The sequence below is a fragment of the Accipiter gentilis genome, chromosome 34, assembly GCF_929443795.1.
Source record: "Accipiter gentilis chromosome 34, bAccGen1.1, whole genome shotgun sequence".
NCBI lineage: Eukaryota > Metazoa > Chordata > Aves > Accipitriformes > Accipitridae > Astur > Astur gentilis.
This window is the reverse complement of record NC_064913.1, coordinates 2,427,945-2,441,856: the sequence shown is the minus strand read 5'-3', so window position 1 is coordinate 2,441,856 and position 13,912 is coordinate 2,427,945. Positions and strand designations below refer to the sequence as shown.

The window sequence follows — 13,912 nt, the reverse complement described above, 5'->3', positions numbered from 1 at the left end:
ATGAATGTTGTGATTTTCCAAGCCAATCAGATTGCATTTCAGTCTTCTTTTTGAAGCTATAAATATTAGAAAAAAAAATTTTTCCCAAATGAAAGCCAGCATTCTCACATAATCTTACCATTGCCAAATGCTGGAGGCTCGTCACAGACCAACATTGGAGCCAACAACACTGCGAAACAGTACCAGCAAATCTAAGATGGTACAACGGATAGAGCTCATTTTGCACTACAGTAAATGAACTTCAACGAATACTACGAATGATGGAAAAGTTCACCACTAGCATGGCAGAGTATGGCAACACTAATGACTTTGTATATCACATACAGATGTGTGTTTTATGTAATACAATGTTCCGATTTAGCAGCAGAGTAAAACATTTACTGATGAAATCCCAGTGCCAAAAGTAGTTTTACATCGTTGCAGGAAGGATACTGTCATTGGTACAAGACCAACTGTCTGTGTGAGATGAGCTGACAACAGTTCAGCCTGCTGTACAGCTGTTTTACCACTGCTGTGTTTAACACATGCATTGTAATGATTAACATTTGCCAGATTTAGTCAACTCAAGAAGCCAGATTAAAATAAAGTTTTATCATCACTGGTTTAATGCCTCCTATCTAGCAAGCCCACAGCTCCCAAACATTAGTACACTAATGTTTGATTGTGAAAATGTAATTTTAAGAGACTGAAATCGCAGCATGTTTCTGCTTTTTTCCTTCAGTTGATGTATTACACATGGATTGCTGCATTTTACAGAAAAATGCCTGACCAAAAGAAAAAAAAAAAAAGGTTGGCTTAAAATAAGAAAAGGTCTGCACTTCTCACTAATTTTAAACTCTGCAAAAAGTCTTTTAAAGATCAGATGAGGACAAGAGCTAGTATGAAAAAAGCTGTTTATAGATTCAGAAATAATTACAGCATAGAATCTAGCTATAATAACATTAGAATGACCACGTTGTTTTAATGTCTAAAAATTTGAAAAGACTCTGACAATAATGAGCACTGCAAAGATATTAGACAAGCTGAAATGAAGACAGACAAAAGTATTTTTTAATATAAAAATGGTCTTTTATTTCTTCAATACAAGGCAAACTACTATTGCAGTTTAAGACCAACACAAAAGTTGGACAGCAAATTGCTTAACAGTCTCCTAAAGGCTGGAAAAAAAGAAACCCATGAAAGCTAAAAGTTACGCAATATTTCAAGTATAACATCTAAAAAAGATGAAATGATCCCTAAACTTATAGATTAACTAAGTACCTCTGCTGAAAATGTATTAAAATCCACATTTGCTAGGATACCATCTTACCTTGTTGAGAAATATAGGTCTCCAGAAACTCAAGTATTCAACAGACTCTTTGGCCTGCCAGTATCAGGAAACTGTTTACTATATATATATAAAATCCTTTGGAGTCAGGCATTCTGACAGGCATCCATTTCCTTACATTTTGCATTGCAATTCTGCATTCCAACTTAGACAAGCCCCCCTCCTGTTTTTCAAAACCATTTCTTGAATAGTTTACTCATACATCCTTGTGCAAAATGGGAATCAGGAAACAGAATGGTACAGGAAGACAATACAGCCTTTTGTTTAGGAAGTCAGCAGTGCTGGTAATCGTCATAAAAACATTAAAGTTTAGCAAATAGGAATGTATTTCACCTTTAAAATGCTTGGGCTTTTTTTTTTTTTCCTTTTTTAAAAATATTTTTAAAAAGGACACCTGCAGTAGTAAGGAAACTGAACTTGCAATCACTTGTATTTATAAAAGCACACACATTCCTCATTTTCTTACATTTGAAGATCAAGGGAATGTCTGTTTCATAATGTAATAATAATATGCACAGTTTAAAATATTTTCTATTACAAAATACAGTATACAAGAGGGTGAGGCCAAAGTCTATCACTTGAATACACTCCAAAGTGTTAGCACTGAAATCATGTAAAAATCACATTACATGGTATGAATAGATGGGAATTTTTACAACTTAAATGCTCCGTTTCATTGGGATCAAAGGTATACTGTTTACTATTTTCAAAAGACTTCAGTAAAACTAGTGTATTTCCAAAGAAGCTTTAAAAGATTTAAGCACAGGCATAGGTCATACCAGAACCTAGAACCCACTGCAATAACTGGGGCTATAGAAAGGATTCAAGAACTAACAAGTGTATAATATACAAATAGAATGAGACGCTTTATCATATTTTGTCCAACATGGGGGGGAAAAATCCCATGAGAACATCAAATTGAGGAACTTCTATGCTCCAAACTGCTCCTTAGTAATTCATCCTCTAAAGCTAAAATGAATCTGAAAGTACACAGCATGTCAGATCTTAAGGGGGGTGGGAGTGGGTGAGGGAAACAACAGAAAGCCACCTTGACACCCCCACCCACCCCAAGCCTGCCTGCAATATTAATTGCAAGGCATAGTGAACAGTTGAGTGAACAAGAGACAGTATTTCTGCATAAACATCATGACTAATTAGCATGCTGCAACCATTATGTTTAAGACCTGTGCAGTCAATTACCAAAATAATTTAGATCCTAAACAAATCCATGTTGCTTCTTTCCCATGTCAAATACTTATTTTGGAAAGAATTCAATTTTCTTCAAGTATATGCACACTGACCTGCACTTTCCTTCTCTAATATCTCAAAGGGTTTATACTGCAATGCAGAAGCAATTCAGTGTCTTGGATCTCTGAAGATTACCAGTCTTAAACATGCATGTTTTATATTTGAATCTACATGATTAACAGTATCTTAATGAGCATTATGTTAAGAAATTTAAGGCTGTATCTCAGTTTACACAAGAACCAATGATAACTTTAAGAGGCTACGTATAAAATTCTATAAATAAAAATAGGAGCAAAGTCTGTTTAACCTGTACACAGAGAGCAAGTGGATAAGAAAAGGAAATCAGGAATTAAGTATTTCTATAAAGAATACCATGTATTTTTACTAGAAACACAGATGACAAGTATATACAACATTTAAATCTCCGATTATCCACATACAACTAGGAAAAAATTTACAAGGGTTTGGGTATGCAACTAAACAATCAGGTAAAAAAATACAGTTAAAAAACTAAGCCTCACCAATTTCAAAGGAACAAAACCAGAAAGCACTCACTCCTTAAAAAAAATAACAAACAAAAATAAGCTAATGGCTAAATTTAATAAGATATCCTGTTTAACACAAAACCAACAGCTATTCAAACTTATAAGCCACACTGTAAATAAAAACTCGAAGAAGTTCTGACAAACATTTTTCAAAATGCAATCAGAACTGAAATTATTGGCACAGAAAGCAAAAAGGGAATGAGAAAAAAAAAAAAGACCATACAGTTTCCAAAATGCTATGTTTTTCTGAAGAAGTAGTATTTTTGACCGGTCAAAACGTATAGTCCAGTAGAAATTTTACTTAAAAAAAACACCCCAAACCTCTACTTCTAGAAAACAAACCTCCAGTAAAACAATTTCTGTTGCTAAAGCACCACCCCCCCTAAGTCACTACTTGTTTGTTTTGTCTTTCAAGATAAAGGACACAGCCTTAAGATAATTATTTTCAACATTACTTATAAAATCAGTATTTGAAAGAAATAAAGTATTTCCTCACAGACTATTTTGTCCTTTCATCAGCAAAAGGAGATGAAATACAATTGGATGAATATCAAAGAGCACAGCAGTAGCCATCATGGCATCATGACCAGTCTGTAAGTTACTGCACTGCTACTTCCTGAGTGTGCACAGGAAATTGCCAGTAACATTTAATAAACCAAAACCTGGTAAAAATTCTACTACAGATCCAGTTATACATGATGTGCATTAGGCATATTCCTTTTTGGTGTCTATCAGGGTCTTTGGATTTTTTTTCTGTACATTTTTTTTGTTTCATTAAAAAAAAACAACCCTAACAAATGAAACTCACAATAACCAGAGAGTATTAATCTAAATTGCAACACAGCACATTTATCAGTTAAAACTAAGGATTTGAAGAACAGGCAGAAAAAAGGGGCTTCATACAGGGACCTCATCTCTCGAGTCACAATGATTGCTCAGTTTAACTTATGTTATTTTCCCCCTGCTGTTCCCTCCCTGCCATTTCCATTGCCTGCAATGGAAATCTATATGTGAGTGAGAAATTACACTCTATGTAAAAAGAGCAACAGTCTCCTTAAATCTATTTCAATGTGGAGTAAAATATCAGTTCCTGCATAAAATGCTTGTAAATTTACTTTTTTATTTTAAGTTTTAATATATCTATGCAATGGAACATTACTTACCTGCTGCCTCTCCAGTATTAGCTATTCCCCATGTAACAGCTACAGACAGGTTATTTCTTCCTTAAACTTATTACACACAGCAGTAAACAATGTTTTTAAGTAAAGAAAAAAAAAAATTACAACAGTTCTGTTTGTAACCAACACCTATTCACAAAAAGCAGGAAATGAGTCATGACTTGTTTGATACAACTTTCAGTTTTACAAAAATTTTAAAAGGCAGTTTTCATTTTCAAACAGGATTAAACAAACATGTCAAATATCTTCTCAGTAGCAAAGTTCAATAAACACCAGTGATCCCATGCATGAGGAACTGAGGTACACAATTTAAGGAAAAAAAAAGGGGGGGGGGGAGGGGGAGTGCCTGAAGCTGTAGCCAAGTCCAACAAGCATCAACCTGGCTGCAGGAAACCTGGCTGAGTGGTAGGTGACAAAAATATTAGAGCATTTCAGACTTATGCAAAACTTTTGCAGTTGCACAGGCTACTGGTCCCAACTCAGTAAAGCATAAAAATCACTTACGTATGCAGATAAAGTACTTAAAGTGTATGTTTACATTCCTTGAAATCTATGGAATGTAAGCACATGCTTTAAATGCTCTGGAAAACCAAATGGATTTAAGTGCTTTCCTGAACAGGGTAACATTTTAGGTCGGCTGTATAATCTTCAAAATCAGTAAAAAAAGAAATCAAGAGTTGTCTAAGAGTTGCCTCTTAAAGCCATCTGAGGTCTTGAAACTTAACTTAAAACATTAAGTGCAGCTATTTGAATAAGCAAAAACTCCAAGAATAAATCCATTACATAAGGATTTACAATAGACTAAAAGTGAGCCTTTGTGTAAGGCTGCCAGAAACTAAGTTTTTGCAACTTACATGAACTTTCTATTCACTTGCATTTCACACTTAATGAAATTTAAAACAAATTCTTAAATTTGAAGTCAACTTTCACTGTGAGCTCCAATAATTTGTTTTCAGGTAAATTTACAAAACCTCATCTGACAGATTTAATTAGTGCCACTTTTTGCTAAGACATTTAAATATTGCCCATCACTGAACAAGGACATACAAGTGTACCTTCTCTTTTATATGCATATGTGAATAAACCCCAAAGTATTAAGAAAATACCAAACCCATAAAGTCTGAAAAATGGAAACATCTGGTTTCTTCTGGCACATTTCTAATATACAACTATGTACAGACTGCTACGGCCTTGGGGGTGGAGAGGAAACACACACAAGCACTATTACTATAAAACTGTAAACAACTGCAGGGTTTTGGTTTGGGTTTTTTTGAACCTAACCTTTCCATCCCTTAATATGGACAGTTTAAGTTCATATGAACAGTATAAGTTTATATTAACTGTAGTGTCAATCAGGATCAAGGCTGTATGAGAGAGAAAATTTTCAGTGTGATAAGATCACAGACCTAGGACCACCTCTCCTCAAAACAGACCACAAAGAGCTGCAGTTTTTACAGTTTTATATGTCAATTAGCAAATTCACAAGCCACCTAGGTAAACACTGCTAGAAAGCAAAATAGCATTAAAGGTTTTATGTAACCACCTATGTTCATATCAAAATTGAATGTGTGAGAGCAACATTAGTATGTTTAACTCACTGAATGCAAGATTAGGTTGAGGCATATGCAAGACTATTGCGATGTTTTTAAAGACAGCATCAATGTTTTCATTGTAACATTATCTTTAAATATTGCTGAACACAAGACTTTCCCTGAGGTGTAAACATCAAATAACTTGAACAGCTTTACACATCAGCCCCATTAAACAGTTTATTACAACACTACATCTACTGTAATCAGTGGTGCTGTGTACAGACATTATCATATGAACAGTTTAACATGAACAAACTACTATAAAAACAAGCATTTACTTGACTTTTTCCAATTGCTTGCACATTATAATTGCCAAATGTATATAACCAGTAATAAAGTTGCAAAAGCTATAAGGTTTAAATCACACAGGTTTCCCTCAAATAAAACAGTTAAGCAACATAAAAAAGTAAAAGAGCTACTGGTTACCATGTATGCAGATTTGCTTTATTCAGATCTATTCCTGTTCATTTTATCCATGAATCCTTACAGGCTCAGTTCAATCACATGAAGCAAACTGCTGGACAAGCATCTTTCCTTGAAGAACGTATCTTGTCTTGCACGCTGTTCCTCTTCCTTCAGCTGTAATGTGTCAAAATTTGTGATGTAGATTTTGCTAGTCCCCATAATACACAGAAAATTGTTGGCTTATCTCTACATACACAAGTCGTGCATCTACTTCACCATAATGTAAACTAACACAAAATGCCCAGAAGCAGTAGCTACTTGTTTGTGCACGAAACTGTTTTCTAATACAATAGTTAAAAATTAGTGTTGTTGTACAACAAAGTTGAAAGAATATAAAATTCACAGTTGAAGTATTGAATGATAAAGGAAGAAATAGCTACTGTTCCTGTGACTGATGGAAACATTTATATAGAACATTTCCTAAAGTATGCATTCTGCAAGAGTGAACGAACAAGCACGTAAGGTAATTTTGCCACAACTAGGTTTTTACATTTTTACCTGCCCACTTACAGAAGTTTTAAGCTGGTTTGACATTTAAGTAATGCACTGATTATATAATGAAGTGGATTGCTCACAGCTCAGTAACATTTAAAAGTGCACAGAATCTGATACCAGTACTTCAAAATTTTCAGACTAGTGGCAAGCAGAATGGGCTTCACATCTAAAAATACACACTTGTAGTTTAATCACAAGAACCCACTTTTCAAATAATACAATATAGATTTGCAGGTTTCCTTGCCTACTTGCCCTAGAAAAAACCCCAAGCCCCTACTTCCTACTCTCATCTATTTTGGCAAATTAAGGAACCACACCATTCAGAGTTAATTACTGTAAGAGTTCACAAAATACTTGGGATGGTATAATTCCATACACTGGATTTCAGTTGAATTCCATTACAAAACAGTTAGCTATCTTCATTTCATTAATAATTCACAATTTCAACATTTAATAATTTCAAAATAGTTTAAATCAAATTGTGCAAAAACCCAACACATTAAATTGTTCATTTGAAAAACAAGACATTTAGAGGAGCAATTTCATGAACGTGCACCAGTACACAGCTGTCAAATATTCTTCAACTATAATAATTTCAAAGCAGTTGGGAAAACAAAGCACTCAATTTTTGCATGAGCAATTGACACACTTCTTCCTTTCCTCAAAGTGACTGTTAATAACAACTTTAAAAAAAAAAGTATAACCAAGTAAACCAAGTAGGCTCTATACACTACAGTATGCACATAAACTAACTCAAATCCAAAGCAGTGACTGGAATTTCTTTTCTTATTCACAGACTTTGTTCCCAAATCATGAATGTATCATACAGTAACTACTTTTGGGGAAGTTCCTTCCCCAGAGACCAAAATTTCCATAGCTGTTATGTACATTTAAAATTAATTAGTAGCAAAGTGACAAAGTGCTGCCTCCACAAGAAGACGTTCAGAGTTGCGAGCTCAGTTAGCACAAACAGACAGGGGAAAATCTCAGTTTTTTAAGTGGAGAAAGGAAGTATATGACAGCTGTGAGACTGTGTGTCAGAATTTGCTGCTCTCATCATACAATTGCTGTAGCAAGAATAATGGATCTTTATCACTTCTATGGCGACAGTTAACAGATCCAAAGCAACATATATATGATTTATAATACTAGCATAAGAAAGCTTCAGTTCCTGGGAATAATTTGCTAGATTTGTAAGGGTGCTTATGGAACTACAGGAACTTTAAAGTTTAATGATAAACTGGACTTAGGATTAATACTTTTCATTATAGGGCTCTTAAGATGGTCAGCACCACACTCAACCTTCATTTTAAAAAACATGACCAACTAAAATCCAAAGTGGTGTACATTTTGGTTCCAAGTATTCTGCCACTGTTCTTGGCAAAACTGGAAGCCTTTGTGGTTCCAAAAGGAAGAAATAAATCTGTATGGATTATACCTTCATGCTCAGCCCTTTTCAGTATTCTACGAGCAAGTAGAATATTGAAGTAAGAAACAATTAAAAAAAAAAAGATTAAATCTCTAGTCAGTACTTCTTGGCATTGCTGTTTTCCATCTGCCTCAAGCTCATATAAGCTATCTGTCCCAAGCACGTGTTAGGTTTGTAGAATTTAACACCATACAGCAATCGGTTTCTCAGCATTTCTACTAATAAACCCCAAATTTCAGACTTATCTGTTAATAGTTATTTTGTGGTTTAAAAGCTAGGGGTTTATGCCAGAACATTTCAAAAATGAAATCCCAGAACTTAAGTGATCACACATCTTTATATTTATGCAAGATGCAACTTGAGCACTTTTTCTCCACAGACTTACAACAAAACCCAATAGATTTCTTATATATAAAGCATCTTGCAGTAGCAACTGATTTTTTCCCTTTAATTCCAATTATCCAAATAAGCATATAAAAGCTTTAAACAGCTTTTAGAAGTATGAAAATTCTACAGTAGTTTAAAGCTGTATGTGCATACACCCGTCAAGTTTTGTTATCATAGTGTAACTTCTGATATTTTCAGGGGTTGAATTTCAATCTCCCAACATGTTCACATTTCAGTAAAATGCATGATACACACTTGTCATTATATCCTAACAGCTCCTAAGAATTACTTCATGTAATTCTCCTTTATTTTATTCTATACATAAAGAAAAAAATACACAAAGCAAAAATCCCACAGAAAGCCAAGATTTGTTTTAACTTAACCTACATTCCAGAACATCACAAATCTCCAAATACTGTGATGCTTTAGCTATAATACAGTGAGAAAGAAGGAATTTCAAGCTTGACCCTGTATTTTTCTTTCTGCATGTAAGCTGAGATACATATGTGACTCTGTTCATCATACATGTACACATTATTTTACCACCACTAGCACCTTCTTCCATTTGTTGCATATCCCCCCCACCCCCCATAATTAATGTACTTACCTGGCATCTTTGTTCAATTTTAGTGTATAATTTAATATCAACACTAGAACAATTTCCTGATTTTATAAATAATTTTACATGGGAAGAAGAAGAATGGTCCCAAACTAGTTTTATTCATTGTATGTCTTTCTCCTACTATCCCTGCCTGTCTATTCAGCAAAAATAACTGATGAACAGAGGAGTGTGTTCGGAAAACTCAATCTTTAGTTTACAAATTAAAAAGATGTGAATTATTGGCAAAGTCTTTCACATTAATATATGAGGAAGACACAAAAAGGTAGATCAGGCTGCCACAGGAAAACATAAAAATTAAGATCTCTCATTTCTCTCTCTCTTTTTCTTTTTTGTAAAAAGAAATCTTAGTTCTCAAACCACAATGAGCAAAACGAAAAAACGGAATTTTTTCATTCTTTGGAGAACACTGTGTCAAACCAACATTTTCACTTGCAAGGAACTTCTTCATGTTTCAAATACTATAAAGCTTTAAAGTTTCTTGGGGAACTTTCACAAGCTCAAATTTGTCAAAACTACTGATTTCACAAACAAAAGAAAAAAGCACAGGATGTGGGGAACACAAAAATACAAGCGTGTCTAAAGACACCTCCAAGGACAACAAAATTACAGCAACATGTTCATGGAAAAAATTAATAGAAGTTATGCAGTTATGCATTTGAAAATAAACAATGGCATAAGATTTTCAGTTTGTTTTTCAAACCATCTTACCACCCTCAAGAAAATGAGAAATCACTAAGCATTAAGAAACAAGCTATATGTTTCTATAAAGCACCAGAGTAGCCATAAAATACTTTAAGAAACACATAAAACGGTGGCACTGCTTGCTTCTTTCACTCTATGGTGGATTTCAAATACTGAATCAGATGCAGAAATCATTATTTCTCTGATGAATGCTAGATGCAGTAGAATAGTGCCAGCCCCACATATGTGCTTCCTCAAAAATACACATTTTAAAAAAAGAGATATTAGGTAGATAAGGTTCATAATAGCTTAATACTAAGATCTGAAATAATCCTAGACAGGTACATATACCCAGGTCTTGAACAATGCTACCACATGATTCACTTAAAATTCCAGTATTACCTAGAAGCTCATTATTGAAGTAATTTACAAAAATAGACATTTTTCCTATTCATTAACAAGGTTTCCTAAAAGGCTAATTTCATACTTCACTTGATGTTTAAGTGGTTGCTAACACACTGTTACAGGACAGTTCCTACTTATACAAGCAAAATATAATGAATCTTACTTGAACTATCAGTACCATTTCCCCTCCTACTGACACCAAAAAAAATTTCAACCATGTTAGTTCTTAGATCACTCCAAAGCTAAAACTATTTCAGAGAAAGCTGAAAGCAGTTTTTGAAGCATGTGAGCCTCCAACTTCAAATTATTTTGCTTACAGTGGTTTGAGAGCAGAAAAATCAGAGAAAAAACATGAAATATGGAGTACAAAGTCTACATATACATCAACTGTTACAATGCTGTGGTTTTGTCTTTGCAATTCAGTCCAAATCCAGTTGAAATAGGAAATAATCAATCAATCCAATAACAAAAACATAAAATGAAAAATTTAACATTCAGCAGTTATAGAAATTCAGACAGATTAAGATTGGGACAATGTATCAGCTAGAAATACATCATTGAGTATCAGTTAAACTAAAAAAATAAAATTCTGTCTAAAAAAAGTCAGGACTCATGCTGATGAATTTACATTACTATTCTGTTTGTACACTAATTTTGCTTTTAATCCTTCTAAATGTCATTCTGTTGGATTCTTAGGTTTCTTGACTAATACAGGTTAGACATTTGTCTTAAATCCATTGTTCTCTTTTATATCTATAGGCTTTCTACAAGCAAAGGCAAGATGTTTCAAGGAAACATTCAGTTTATAGTAATTCTGTAGAATTGATTATCAATGTACATAAAACCTCACTCAAGCAAAGGCACAAAAATCTTGCAAGAATTTAATTTTACATCATGAAGTGTACAAACAGAAGTGTAAATACCTGCTATGGTACATCTAAACTTTATTTAATAGAGTTTTATTATTATAAACACATTTAGTAAGTTATCTCTATAAATGTAATACAGTACAAACCAAATTTCACTGTATACAAAAATGTTCACAATGGACCTTTAAAATCGTTCTAAACTAGATGTGCAACACTTTAAAAAAAAAAATGCCAGTACAGTATCACAGTTATGACTATAGGTACACAATAAGGAGAAGTATAGGTGCCATTCATAGGGTGCAGGCACAGAGGCAACTTCATGTTATCTGGCAAAACACAGTAATATGGGGAGTAACTCTTTTCAGCACTGCTGATATTTATTAAATGACTGAGACTGTTAAATCCGTTTATGAATATTAATCAATGTAAAGAACGAAACAAAAAAATGTATGGCAACATACATCTTAGTGAAAATGAAACATACAAACCAGGAGATAACTATTTCCTTTATATAGGTGTGTGTCTATAAATATATAAAACCAAAACTACAATAAAGCTTTTCTTCATTAAGACAGCAACAAGACAAAATGTTTACAACTTAACTTTAAAAAAATACCAAATGCTTTCATTTACATGCAGAATACTAAATTTGCCCTTTAAATCAAGTTCTTGGGACCTATTTTCTTCTTTGCACAAGGGAACCTTACCTACACAACCCCTCTGAAAGACAAGTCCCAGCATACAACAAAGTTGAAGGATGTTGCGTATATAAATCCCACCCGAACAAGACTGAAACCACAGTCTCATTTTAAAACGGTGCTTTGGAAATTATAAAATGCAACCTAATGCTATTTGGTATGTTTTCTTGGGGTGACAGGGTAGGGAATCTGTACTTGGCACAGATATTCTGTATCTACATGCACAACACTAAATACACAAAAATCAAAGCTAGATTAATAAAGTATGCCAAGGGTAAAAAAAAATAAATCTTAAATTCCAGGTTATTAACAATTTTTAGTATGGTTTGCCCATCTCCACCAGAAGGAAAACACTCTGGAAATGCATCCATCACTCAGCTCAATCGTTACCTCCTATTAGTAACAGCTATTTGCAAATATCACAAATACTCATTTATGACAAAAAGTAAAAATCCAGTTCAACAAAAGAAACTACATTTACTTTTGTTAAATCTGTATTTTTATGCTCTGATATTTTACAGTTAAGAACCACAGTTGCTATTTTTATGCAATTCCAGAAATATTTCTACCAATCCATTTTTTATGACAAAAAGTGGCGTTAACAGATATATACTGCCAACTTAATTTCAGCTGCCACATCTCACCTTCCTATTTAAGCCTTTGACTCCCCTTCTCTAGGTCAGTTACTGCTTTGTGTGTCCCCTGTTAGTATGTGAACCCAAGACAACAACCCACTTAATACTCTCACTACAGCATTTAGTATCAGTTTGTTCTCTCCCAAAGGAGCCAGTGACACAAAAACCTGACTGAAAAACTGACATTTAACTAATACAAAATTATATTTTCACTTCGGACTATACTACACTCTATATGATTTCTAAAAGCTTTTGCTCCATTTAGCTTCTCTAAATGAACTTCCATGAATAAATACCACATGCAAATCCAGAAACTAAACCTGAGGGTAAATATAAGAAATGAAAGTTGGGCAGACAGGCAACTCTGCAAGCTTCAATTTTAATGTAGATGTAGTGGGAAGTTCTTCTAAAAAGGGAAAAGACCACTGCAGACAAAAGAATAGGTAGGGGTTTTTCAAATTGTCAAATGTAAGGAATCACGGGTAGCTTGAATTCCCAATCCTCAAAATGGTACATTATATAATGTGATGAACATTTCTATGTATTTTAAAGCTCTCAGCAGCACACTGAAAAAAGCATTACTTAGCATGCTACTCTGTAGCTATCTAGACATTCGATGGATGCAAGACTGCGGATATACGAGATAAAGAACACATTAGTTTGTGAACAACCAGAAAAGAAACAATCCTTGTGTCACACATTTGTTTACTAGTCTTCATAAAACAACTTTACTGTCAAAGAGGGGAGGGAATGAAAAAATCAGGGTGGTAGGGAACAACTGATCATAAATCTTATTGAAGATAACACCTGAATTTAGCTATAAGGCAGAAGATACTGACAGGTCACATGTGATAAAATAAAGAGCAAAGTCTGGCTATATTTCCTCAATTTGAGTAAAACTCACTGGGAAAATAAACAACACAAAAACCCAAACCAAAACCCAAAAAACCCCACCGCCATACTTGTGCAAGGACAGCAGCTGTATATACATGTGTTCCCTAAATTGAAATAATCCACACATGACATATGAAGGGCTAAATGATGCAGTCCTTACACAAAGAGATTTTAAAACACAAAATTAATATTTTAAAATACAAGTAAGAAATACAACCATAAATTTCATATAATCTTCTAAGATTACAGACAGCAGCCTGTACTTACTGCTTTTTTAAGAATTGGTTCAATCACATTTCATAAAAAACGCAAACATTAATACCACCTAAAATTAAAAAGGCGGCATGCAAACTGCAGAAGATAGTCACACAAATACTCCCTCCCTCCCAAGACCAGTTACCTGTTGTTACTTACCTACGTCCATGTCAGATGCTGCAAGAAG

At 33.9% G+C, this 13,912-nt stretch overlaps 1 protein-coding gene across 8 annotated transcripts in view; it reads right to left on the bottom strand.

The window, feature by feature from the left end:
• The window catches only part of CPSF6 (cleavage and polyadenylation specific factor 6), a 38,385-nt gene that overhangs the window by 4,888 nt on the left and 19,585 nt on the right, over positions 1 to 13,912 (bottom strand). For 4 of the 8 annotated variants that reach the window (XM_049792044.1, XM_049792049.1, XM_049792050.1 and 1 more), the window contains one exon: positions 1,050 to 6,469. The exons of 3 other annotated variants lie outside the window; for them this stretch is intronic. The gene's annotated coding sequence lies outside the window, so the exon portion shown is untranslated. Of the gene's footprint in view, positions 1 to 1,049; positions 6,470 to 8,333; positions 13,903 to 13,912 lie in introns of those variants that run through there. One more of the 8 variants, XM_049792045.1, reaches the window with a different exon arrangement.